This window comes from Micromys minutus (assembly GCF_963924665.1).
Source record: "Micromys minutus genome assembly, chromosome: 5".
Classification (NCBI taxonomy): domain Eukaryota; kingdom Metazoa; phylum Chordata; class Mammalia; order Rodentia; family Muridae; genus Micromys; species Micromys minutus.
In genome coordinates, this window is record NC_137974.1 from 84,926,774 (window position 1) to 84,939,595 (window position 12,822).

At 44.3% G+C, this 12,822-nt stretch overlaps 1 pseudogene across 1 annotated transcript in view; it reads left to right on the plus strand.

Moving 5' to 3' along the window:
- The first annotated feature begins 1,177 nt into the window (after positions 1-1,177).
- LOC308421214 (proteasome subunit beta type-1-like) overlaps positions 1,178-12,822 on the plus strand; it is a 56,104-nt pseudogene continuing 44,459 nt past the window's right edge. Inside the window, exon 1 of the transcript in view lies at positions 1,178-1,333. The product of the transcript in view is annotated as a proteasome subunit beta type-1-like (transcript). The remainder of the gene's footprint in view (positions 1,334-12,822) is intronic.

The following is a 12,822-nucleotide window of genomic DNA, read 5'->3' on the forward strand; positions in this document are numbered from 1 at the left end:
GACCATTGGCCAGGCAGAAGTTAGGGGGCAAGGTCAATGGAGCAGGCAGAGGTCTAAAGTAAAGCTCAAGAGTGGGTTAGGGTCACAGAATCTGACCTAGTTTATAGCCAGTAGCCAATACCTCTAATATCTCCAATATTTGATGTGATAAAACATACTAACCAAAAGCAATCTGGGGAGTAAAGGCTATATTTCAACATAGATGTTGTGATCAGTTGTCTAGAAACGTTAGGGAAGGAGCAGCAGGCAGGAACCTGGAGGCAGGAACTGAATGCTGCTTACTGTCTTGTTCTCCATGGCTTGGTCGACTTGCATTCTTATAGGAGTGAGGATGACCTGCCCAGGGATTATCATCCTGGAAAACGACGCAGGCTGGGGATATTCTTGATCCTGGCAAAGTTAGGAGTGAGCCACAGGCTAGTGTTTCCTGAGAATTGAACTGACCTGCGCCGTCAGCAAAGATCACTTGTAGACACTAGACACAGCTGAATAAAGACCCACTTAAGTGCTAATACATACAAATTTGTGAGGGAGTCATACCACATGTAGAAAGAATAAAAACTATCTCATAAGATTTTATGTTGATTACATGTTGAAAGCATAATACATTGAAAATGTTGGGCTTAATAAAATACTAGTAAATTCATTTCAATATTTTTCATTTCACTTTCAAATGTGTCTACTAGACATCTCTAAATGACATGATTTAATCACACTGTAATTCTGTGTGATAGTGTTGCTCTGGGCCATTTGCTTGCCTGAATACCCCAGTTCCCCCCATCTTGGTCTCCAAGTTCCACACAGTATTATACTCACAACAAAGTGAACTCAAACGATCAAATGCTGTCAGACGGGAAAGCCAGCAATGGGCTCTTGGGAACTAAGAACAAGATGAACTCACTCAGTAGATTGGACAATAATGAGATTTTCCAAAATGGAAGAAGGGAAACTACAGGACTGGATATACAAGAACTAAAACGTCAAATTACTCCAGGGATGCTCAGCTTCAAGAAATGGGAGAAAAGAAGAGAAGAAAGCTGTGTAAACATTTCACCCCTACAGGCCCAAAAGGTACATCTTGTCTACCATCATGAAAGGTACATCTTGTCTACCATCATGAAAGGTACATCTTGTCTACCATCATGGGAATTTGATAGGTAGTGTTTAAAACTGCGAAATGGAGGATGGTCTGTGTCCTGCTGCCCTTCGGATATCTGGCCTTGAGGTATTGAAAGGAGGAAAAGTCTGGGGAGGAACACTGCAGGTTCGAGGAGAGAAGCAGCCTACTCAGACCCCGCTGCGCACACTTAACCCTATTCCTATCACAGAACAGGTAATTCAGTACCAACGGCATAACAGGAAAAGAAATAGTTAATGCTGCAAAACTGTATATTGATGAACTTGAGATGAAAGTAATTTATACTTCATGGGAAGCATAAAGGCAAAAAAGGCAAAGGTGACCCCCATTAGAAACAGGATTACCATTCCTCCTAGCTACTTAGGAGGGGGTGGGAGGATGGCTTGAGCCAGGTGTTCAAATCCAGCCTTAGAAACATGGCCACACTCAATCTCAGAAACAAACAGGCAAACAGCAGAAGCTACAAAGACGAGGTTAGCACTGAAAGGAAAACGGTTAATATGTTTCACTAGTAAGGGCTTTAAAAGAAAAACCAATATGCTCACTGTACAAATGAGCAAAAGGGAATGCATAGCCAAGGTGACATAAATGTCCACAAGAATCAGAAAACATACAAAAATGAAACTAAATCAATTTTCCACCTTTTAATTATACACCAGTTACAGTGTATAACGCTGGGGTTCACTGTGTGTGGCTGTTGGGGAATACGCTCTGTCTGAGGGACTGAATCCGGTGTCTCGCACATCCCAGTTAATTCTAACACTGAACTAAATCTCCAGGCCAAAAGTAGAAATTGAAGCAACGTCTTATGGACAATATCTATTAAAATTTGTGGTTTTTTTTTACAATATTAATTTTTCCAGCATCTGAGTCTGTGCACCATGTGTGTGCCTGACACCTATGGAGGTCAGCGGGACACTGGATCCCATGGAACTGGAATTACAGATGGTTGTTAGCACCTAGATGGGTGCTGGAAATCAAATCCAAGTCTTCTGGAAAAGCATCCAGTGCTATTAGCCACTTAGCCATTGTTCCAGCCCAAATAAGATAAACAATATTATAATCAAGCTGAAAATCTTCTACTGCTAAACACACCAGAAAATTCTATACATAGAGAGATGATAGATTTTAAATAGATGATAAATAGATAGATGATTAGATAGATAGATAGATAGATAGATAGATAGATAGATGGATGGATGGATGGATGGATGGATGGATGGATGGATGGATGGATGAATGGACAGATAGACAGATAGATAGATGGATAGATGGATGGATAGATAGATGGATAGATGGATGGATGGATGGATGGATGGATGGATGGAGGATGGATGTACGGATGGATGGATGGATGGATGGATGGATGGACAGATAGACAGACAGATAGATAGACGGATAGATGGATGGATAGATGGATGGATAGATGGATGGATGGATGGATGGATGGATGGATGGATAGATGGATGGATAGATGGATAGATGGATGGATGGATGGATGGATGGATGGATGGAGGACGGATGTACGGATGGATCCACAACAACATTTGTCCTCTGTTTCCCTAGATTCCCACCACAGATTGAAAAGTAACTTGGAACAGATCTCATTGGTACTAAACATGTACATATCTTTTTTCTTTTTATTCCCTAAACAAAACAATATAACAACTATTGATGAACCACTTACATTGCATTGTGAGTTAAAAGTAACACAACGAAGGTTTAAAATATGTAATTGAGATATAAATACATTATATGCAAACACCATGCCATTTTAAATAAGGTATTTGCAAACGTATACATTTTAGTAGCCACACAGTTACTGCCCCCCTCCTTCATGAGTGCCGAGGGTCAACAGTATAAATAATCCCGTAATGTATTGTTTTCCATATATATAAATGGACTTTTCCGCTGTATGCAGAGCATAGCAAACCTGTGTGAATGCACAGAGGCTGTGGAAGACGAGTGTATTCTTAGTGATACTGCTTAGATCAGATTGCAAAAGCCAAAAACAACTAAGTGTTCACCAACAACACAGGCGCTAAGGAGATGGTGTGATGGGCAGTCCTCATAAGTAGCATGGCTGAGAGAGTGCGCACGAGTTAGCCATTGACTGAAAATTCTCAGAGAAGTTAGAGGCAGGTAGTGTACATGATTATCCACATGAGTGTAAAACCACGCAGAGCAGGCTTGCACACACTAAGGTTGTGTACGTGCAGACATACGCCTAACTAAAGAACACAAAATGAACTCAAGGACTAACAGCGAAGTCAAAAGCCACCCCGAGTAAAGGAAAGAAGCGGTGGCCAAGCAGAGGGCCCTCCGTACCTGACTGTACAGGTGATGTCTCCTTTCTCAGAGTAAGGTGAAAACATCTTACTGTGAGATACAGCCTACAAATACAAAACAGACTTCTCTATTTGTGTAGTACATTTTATGTTTTCAAGTTGGTGTTCGTGTCATGTTCACATGTATAACACATATGTGGAAGCCAGGGGTCTTTCCCTCAATTTTTGAAGCATCGTCTTTCATTGGACCTGCCGTTCATATAGACTGTCGGGCCAGTGAGTTCCAGAGATCTTTCTGCTTCGAAGTCCACACTGCTAGGGTGACATGTGCAAACTGTGGAGTGTGACTTTGAGGTCAGTGTTGAAGACTTAAGGTCAGGTCATCACACAAGCACAATCAGCACCTTGCTGACTGAGCCAACTCCCCAACCCCCATTTAACATGTTTGTAAAACAAATACCCACAAATACCACCCAAATCAAGAAAAGGACTGCAGACGCATGTCCAGCCGTGCCCTATGAACCACGTCCAGCTAAGGATAATTTTGTGCAGCGCAGCACAAGAGTCTTTCCTGGGCTTTATTCTGTTGTTGTTGGTTTTTGTTTTGTTTTGTTTTTTGGTAATTTAATCACACCGTTCCAGAGCATAGGATTTTAAAGTAACAATGGCATGATGCAATGTCATAAGTTTGGACACGCCTGAGAATATTACTGGGGCCCCAGAACCCATTACCTGTAAATTTCTTCCCCTTTGAGACCGTTCTTCCCCACAGAGAGGACCGTTATTCTCACTTTGGAATTGCTTGTTCTGCATTCTGGCCACTGCTTCAGCTCCTGTGGAAGACGCCTGAGCAGCAGAGTTGGCTTTAGCTTGCATTAAAATTCTATTTAGGTGACGTTAACGCAGAGTTGTTTTGTTCTCAGCTCTTCCTCCCCATCACCTACTGATAAGAAGGAAAAGCAATGGCTGTGCCTCCAGTTCACTCATTTGTCTTACCAAGTAATAAATCTATTGTGGAAATGGATAAAATGCATTTATCCACTCCCAGTAAGTCTTCTCTGAATAGTGTGTACTATTATCCAAATATTAATGAGTTGCCCAAATTCAAGAAGTTATCTGACTTTAAAACAAACAAACAAACAAAAGCCTACTGAAAAAACAAAACCCCAAAGTGGAGATGTTTGCTTGACTTTTACTTCAAGTTTTAATTCAGATACAGGAAGTGGCACTCTAAGTGACCTAACCTCCACACCCACGCTCTGTGGAGCAACAGTCCTGGCTCTACGTTAGCAGACACCAGAAGCTCGGTAACATAGATTCATCAAGATGCCGAGCATACCCCTGCAGTGTCTGGGTGGAGCCCAGGAAATCTGACTTCTGGTGGGAACGAAACCTGGAGAGTTGTACAGCCTTTGGCAGAAGCCAAAAACGTCCTGGATGTTAAGCATCAAGTAACCAATTAAACAGATGCTAATTTCTGAATCAGAAAATCCCTTTCAAGAATCCTGACCTGGAAGCCTGCTGGGACCAAGCAACACTCTTCTCTCTGGAAAATGCAATCACGGGCAAGATAAGCAGGGTTTCCCTGAGACAATGTGTTGGCCTATTGCACTCCATTTCTGAAGCTGTGACCATATCAGCTCAAAGGGTAATGCATGCAAACCATGAGCTCATTTCCCCTTGAGATGTCAGCAGCCACTGTGTCTTCAGCTCCACACATTACAGGAAGAGCCATTACTGTAATCCAGAGTCCTTATTTTAAAATGCTATACTGTCATCTCAAGACATATTCAAGTCTAAGTAGACTGATGGCAGTGTAGGTCACAGGTGACCACGTACGTCCTCCACGGTGCTTTCTCAGCAATCAACAGTTGCAGGTGCTTTGTGATATAAAGCTCCCCGTGCGTGGGGTATTAATAATTGGATGTCGGCCACTGAAACTACCGTGAGGCCACAGAACCTTTTCATCTGCCAAGTTGTTGTAGAAACCTTTTGTGACAGAAAGTCTAATGTTCAAGAGCATAGAACAGGGTTCTGAAGAGATATCTAAGCCATTAAAAGCATTGGTTATTTTTCTAGAGGACCTAGGTTCAGTTTCCAGACCTTGTGAAGCGTCTCACAAAGAGCTCTAATTCCGGTTCTAAGGGGTCAGATGCCCTCTTCTGGCCTCCTCGGGTACCAAATGTTCTATAAACATGCAATGCAGACAAAACGCCAGTACACGTAGTATAAAATGGTATTTAGAAGGAGGTAGAGGAACGAGGAGGAGAGGATTGGAAGAGGAGGAGGAGAAGGAAGAAGGGGAAAGAAGGAAGCACCACAATAGATTGTTTAGAAGGACCGGGGCCAGCAGAAGTGGAATGAACTCAGGGGTAGTGTTTGGCTCTGTTGGGTTCACAAGGTTCAGGATAGCCATCTTTTCAGGGTGCTGCAAGACTTCAGCCACCCAGCTGCGGACAGTGCGTGGTCCTAGGGAAATCAGCTTTGTTCATTACCTGGGACCATGTTACCAGAGAGGTGGGTGCTAGCTTCCATTTTCAAGCCTCCACGTGGTCTACCCAGCACCGGCAACCCAGTGTATGTCCTGTGAAGGCTGCTGCCACTGCTCTAGGCTGGCACTTACTCTACCTGTCCAGCTGCCCCTAGACAGTCTGTCTTTCTGCCACCTTTGTTTCTAGCTCAGCCTGTCTTTGTTGGACCTGGTATTGTAACACCAGGGAAAACAGGACACTCATTGTGTGAGTTTAAACAGCCTGTTTATATGGCTGAAGAAAGGGCATCTGAACCAATCAGGCATGGGGGGGGGGGGTAATCACTTTGCCAATCACTCCCTGGCCATGTTTGCGATTCCAAAATGCCTGGTAAGAACTGTTCAAACAAACCTCCCCGGCAGGGCCCACGCCTTCAGGAGCATGGAAGACCAGCAGCAGTCTTGCACAGTTGTCTCTGGCTGTTAGACTGGAAGTCTTTTTGTTCAAGGCAGCAAGGCAGAGCCCCAAAGTTGTCACTTAGGGAGTCAAACTGCCCCACCCTTAGTGACTGTGCTTTGACACAGGAAAATGAGCATTAGGAAGAGTAGTGATGATATAAACCTATAGAGTCTGTCATAATAAAAGTGACTGAGGAGACTTTAACAATGTGTCAAACCCCATGGATATAAACAATGCTAATCCTCTGAAAGCGGAGCTTCTGTAGCTCCACCTTGGTCTAACTCGGGAGTCAGTTGCCCTTCGTTAATAGAGTTCAGAAACTGGACAGAGCACACTTCGTCTTTTAAACCACACAGAAGCCTGAGTAAACCCATTAATTTCACTGGCCTTTTAAAAATTGGATAATTTATTTACATTTCAAATGTTATTCCCTTTCCTGTTTTCCCCTCTGCAAAGGCCCTATTCCCTCCCCCACTTACCCTGCTTCTATGAGGGTGCACCCCCCCTACTCCTACCTCACTGCCCTAGCATTCCTCTACACTGTGGCATCAAGCATTCATAGGATAAAGGACCTCCCCTCCCACTGATGCCAGATAAGTTCCCTTCAGCTCCTTCAGTCCTTCCCCTATCTCCTCCATTGGGGACCCTGTGATCAGTCCGGTGGTTGGCTTTGAGCGTCAACATTTGTATTGGTCAGAATCTGGCAGAGCCTCTCAGGAGACAGCTGTATCGGGTTCCTGTCAGCAAGCTCTTCTTGGCATCAGTGTTTGGGTTTGGTAATTGAATGTGGGGTGGATTTCCAGGTGAGGCAGTCTCTGGATAGCCTTTCCTTCAGTCTCTGTCCCACTTTTTGTCTCTATTTCCTTTAGACAGGAGCAATTCTGGGTTAAAATTTTGGAACTGGGAGGGGGGCCATGCCTAACCTCTGGTTATGGTCTCTCCAGGTTCTCCCTCTCCTTTGTGAGGTATTTCAGTGAATGTCATCTCTGAGATCCTGGGAGCCTCTTGCTTTCCTGGCATCTGGGACTTTCTGGTGGCTATTCCCAGTTCCCCATCCTGTATTGCTACAGACCTCTGTTCAGTTTCCTGACCCTCTGTCCATCTCCTCCACCTCTTCCCACACCCGATTCTGCCCCTCTTTGTCCCCTCCTCCTCCTCTCTCCCTCCCAAGTCCCCCCACTTTCTACTTCCCTTGATTATTTTGTTCCCCCTTGTAAGTAGGACTGAAGCGTCCACTCTTTGTTCTTCCTTTCCTTTGAGTTCCGTGTAGTCCATGAGTTGTATGGTGGGCACTTCAAGCTCTTTGCCTAATATCCCCTTGTCAGTGAGCACATACCAAGTGTGTTCTTTTGTGACTCAGTTACCTCACTAGGGATGATATTTTCTAGATCCATCCATTTGCCCTCAAATGTCATTGTTTCTAATAGCTGAGCAGTACCCCATTCTGTAAACGTGCCACATTTTCTGTACCCATTCCTCTGTTGAGGGGCATCTGGGTTGTTTCTAGTTACCTGAGTTCACCACTACTATTAGGAGCCATTTCACCCAACAGTAAAGTAACAGACCCTTCCAGCCCAGTTTCAGGAAACACCTCCACTTCCTGTGGTATTGTTGGTAACTGATTTCACACTTCCTTGTGAGATATGGAGATAAACCTGGTATAGTTTAACCTGAAGACCTGTTTCTTCACTTGAACCTCTGCATGTGTTTGTGGCCAACACTTTGGTGTTATAGGGCCCCCCAAAAATCTTCACAGAACAGACAACAGCTTTGTTTTGCTATCCTGTGTCCTATGGAAAGCCATGAACTTTGATTATCTGTGTGCAGGCAGAGGATTATGCCACCTGCCTTTACTTCCAGCCCACTCCCCATTTCCTACATTTACCCCGTCCATTTAGCATATAAAACCTCTAAACTCCATCTTGAGGAGGCTGATTGGTGTCTACTCACCCCCACCTTTCCACAGTTTGCTTCCTAATAAACTCCTTTTGCAAACTTGTCCTTGAGGTGGATGGTGGAGAGTCTTGGGTGTGGCCTGGTGACCAGCAGTGTCCGCAGATAACCAGAGAGTCTATGGGAAGTGAAACTTCCTATGATAAGAACAGTCAAAGAAAACAGGCGGAAGAAACGCAATGGGGTCAAGAAACAACAGCAGGACGAAGGTGAAGCAACAAAACAAATGGTGACCAGGAAGGACAGCCCATGATGAGGACAGAAAGCCTGGAGTATCCAGGAAACAGATCAGATGTGGAGGGAGTCACCGGTGGAGTCACTCCTGAGAGGGAACCATTGCAAGAGGGAGAAAGGAGAAGTAAATGAATGAGAACCCCAACTAGGTGTGTGTGTGTGCACGTGTGTGTGTGTGTGTGTGTGTGCATATGTGTGTGAGTGTATGTGTGCATGTGTGCGTGTGTGTGTGTGAGTGTGTGTGTGTGCATGTGTGTGTGAGTGTGTGTGCATGTGTGTATGAGTGTGTGTGTCTCTGTGTGTGAGTGTGTGCATGTGTGTGTATGAGTGTATGTGTGCATGTGTGTGTGCATGTGTGTGTATGCATGTGTGTGTGCGTGAGTATGTGTGTGTGTGCGTGAGTATGTGTGTGTGTGAGTGTGTGTGCATGTGTGTGTATGAGTGTGTATGAGTGTGTGTGCATGTGTGTGTGCATGTGTGTGTGTCTGTGTGTGTGAGTGTGTGTGCATGTGTGTGTATGAGTATATGTGTGCATGTATGTGTGTGCGTGTGTGTGAGTGTTCATGTGTGCGTGCATGTGTGTATGTGTGTGTGTATGTGCATGTGTGTACATGTGTAAGTTAGGAACAAGCAATCGTGGGTCTCTAAGGACAATGGTCCAGAAGAGATGATGGCCGTACAAGAGTCACCCTTGATGCATTCAGTAAATACTGCTCTGAGCTCCTTACATCAGAAGGCAGAGGATAACTCAAGAAGTGAATGAGGGTATTACAAGGGCACTGAAATATGGGGCCCAAAGCATGTGTGTGCTGGGGTAGAGGAGGGACAGATGGCATTAAAGTGACTTCAAGGAGCTCTTGCGATTTCTCATCTTTACCCCACTGTCAATGTCTCTGCACATCAGAACTCAAGACTGCTGAGTGACTCTAAGGTGCTTTCTATAACTTTAAGTACCTTACCCACAGGCTGCAGAGGAGATTTGGTGACTCAGCTCAGGGAATTGCTAAGTTCTGGATCACTATTCTGACTGTTGGGTGGAGTTTCACGTCATAAGCAGTGTAGCATGGGACTGAAGAGAAAAAAAATGGCACTTCAGAAAATTTGAGAATTGTGCAAAGAAATGTGTTTAATTGAAAAGGTTGTTGAATTAGAATTTACTAACACGTAATGACTCCTATCTGTCTCTAGCCATTAAAAATAGGTCCCCAGTGTCCCTCAGGGTTAAAGTTATTATACAGATAGATTATAAAAATATAATATCGACACAGTTATCAGCTGCTTGAGAAACTGGCAATGCACACAGCAGTCACTCAACATCTCTTCTACCAACACATGCCTGGAATCTTCGAGTCTACTGAGGTAGTGGGTGAGGAGGTCATTTCTTCAAATCTCCTGAAACCAGAGTTCTTGACCTCACTGAAGATCCACCTACGGATGTAATGTGGGGACACTTGATTTAGAACCAGTCAAATGATCAGAAAGTTATACCTGGCTATGTCTGCTCCCAAGATCAGGACAGAGGGACTGGATCTGAGACAGAGAGAATGGACGCTGGGAGGTTTCTCAGCCAACATCTTTGCTGGAAACAGGTTCTACTAGGTGACCTACAATGTGTTCTTTCAGCTTTCCCGGAGCTCTCATGCCATTTAGCAAGCTATGATAAACCCTTTTGATTTAAACCAGCTCGAGCAGATTCTGTTCTCTGCAACTGAACTCCAAGGGAGAGCAACATGAGGACGGACTGTCAGAAAACTCAGGTAGAAACCTTGCCATTCAGCCATAACAAAGCCAGTTACGATTAACCACCAGACTAATGAAACACCTACAGCCCATGTGTTCCTGCCTCAGCCCAGACTTACTCCTTGGGACCAGGGAAAGGCCTGATCTACATATGACAGCTCAGTAGCCCCAACAACTGAACAATGGGAAAATGGTGGTTGGAAATCTATTCAGGCCTCTCATTTGCTGCAAGTGAGCAGCTGAGTCTCTCTATCTTGTGAAGTCTGGCAGGAACCCAGCCGTTCGTATCTTTCAGAAGAGGGAACGTGGATGATATAAGACATTCTTTGAATTGCAGGAGGACTCAAATCTTCGCCCTCGAACTACCTCCTAAAATACAGAGGAAACTTCATAAATTGTGCTCAGGATGGGGAGGAAGTGTTCCTGGACTTGAATGTATTTTAACAGTAATTGGAGATCCTCTTCGTCCCCTCCCCCTCAAGCTTCTGTGCTTTGAGCCCTCTCACAGTCAGTGAGGATTACAGGAAGGCAAAACTGGAATTGCGGTTACTGTTATAGGAGAGAACAGCAGCCAAGGACCCTCACAAAATACTTATTGCCATTTTCCCATGAGTCAAACAAATATAAAAATGATCTCCTATGGACCAAATTTATTACTGATCGATGAAGTGCTCCCATTAGACAGCAGGAAGTGGTTAATTAGCACAGAGCAGTGGTGCAGATTACATCAAACATTTGTTTTACATTTGAAAACTCTGTAAATTAAAATTAATGGATTCATGCTGGAAACAACCCTGTTTGTGTGGGGGGGGGCCAGTGGCTCTGAATAGCTCAGCAATTTTCTTTGACTCATTTCTGTGATGGAAAAATAAATAAATAAAAGTGGTTTCAAGGAGGAAACTGCCACGTGGAAATCTGCCGAGTGTTTTCCAAGAGCTGAATTGCTCTTTTGTTTCCTGACCTGTGATGTGAGATTGGCAGCTGAAACCAGGTGTCTGCAGTCTTTTGCCAGACTCGCCTTGTTCAAACCTGCAAATGCCAAGTCCTGACAGAGCTCTGCTCTGGGGCTGGACAGAGGGAAGGCACCATGGCTGGAAGAGGCTGGGCAGGCAGGTCCTCTGCAGGGCAAAGGCACTGAAATCTTCCCATTTCAAAGGGAAGGTACAGTAATTTAAAGCTATGGGCAGATGTCCTCTACAAGATAGGTCGGCAGTTAATTTTGTTGTCATGACGATGCAGAAGAGGGAAGGACAAAAATCTAATGAACCCAGACCCACTGACTTTTTTTTTTTTTTTTCACAATTCCCTCACTCTTCACTTCCAGGGAATACTCTGTATAGCCTCAGTGAATGCCTGAAACTGGATAGTCCCATCTACTCACTGTCTTTTTGATATTGATAGGTGTGATTTCCTCCACATGGACACACATGCAGTGTGAGGACACTGGATGACGGAATGACTCGTGGCCCAGAAGGGGCACAACAGGGCAGGTTGAGATTTTCATCATACCATTCACAATCGTGTGCAGTTAAAAACTTAGGACTCTTATATTTTTGGAACTATCCATTGAGTGTTTTCAGATTGTTATTGACCAAAGGTGACTGAAACCTCAGGCAAGGAGGGTATTGTATATGCAGACCAAGCAGAGACACACCTTGTGACTCCCAGAGAGCCCTGTGCCTAGCTGGTACAGTGAGACCATCATGTTTGATAAATGGTTGTTTATACAAAACCAAAGGACCAAAGAAGCAAGATGAAGAAGAGGCCTGAGTGACCACCACGCTTACAGGTAAAAAGTGTTCTAGATATGAGACTCTGAAGCTAAACACTGTGGCAGAGTGGTCAGCTGAACTGAGGACCTGAGAGGCACCCCAGACTTGTGTGGGGTGAGGGACTGAGAGGGCAAACAGCAGGACCAGCTAGCAGTACCCAGAAGGCCGACAGAGGCAGATGAACATCTTGGTTTCCTTCCTGCCAAACTCAGCCCTCGTTGGCTGGCAGTTTTCTGCAACCAGGCTGGAGATTGGCTTTTCTGTACCACCACACCCTGGGATGGCTGGAGCCTGCACGTAAAATAATCCTGATGACTATTGAGTAAGGCTCTTAAGACTTTACAATCTTAAAGTCATCTGTTAGAAATTGGTTACATAGTTTCCACCAGAGTTAAGTGAATTAAGTATTGCTATAAGGTTTTCTCCATTACCCCCAGTACTTGAATTATATAAAATTAAACACACATACGTATGTACACATATAAACATAGATGTATAATTTCCAGATCTCCTATAAGCATATAAGCCTGAGGGCAGTTACATATTTCTGTGGAAAGAAATATCAAAACCAGGTCAAAAACAATGGTTTCACTCCACTGAGTATTAACAAATCCCTGTCACTGGTATATTAAATGCAGTCAGTGATGGTGAGCACAATGCCAAAATGTAGAAACAACTGCTCTTTTCAGGGAGTTCAGCTTTGCTTCTCCTTAGACCTTTGAACATTTCGGAGTGGGAAAAGCCTGGGGGTGTAGGCTGGAAGAGAC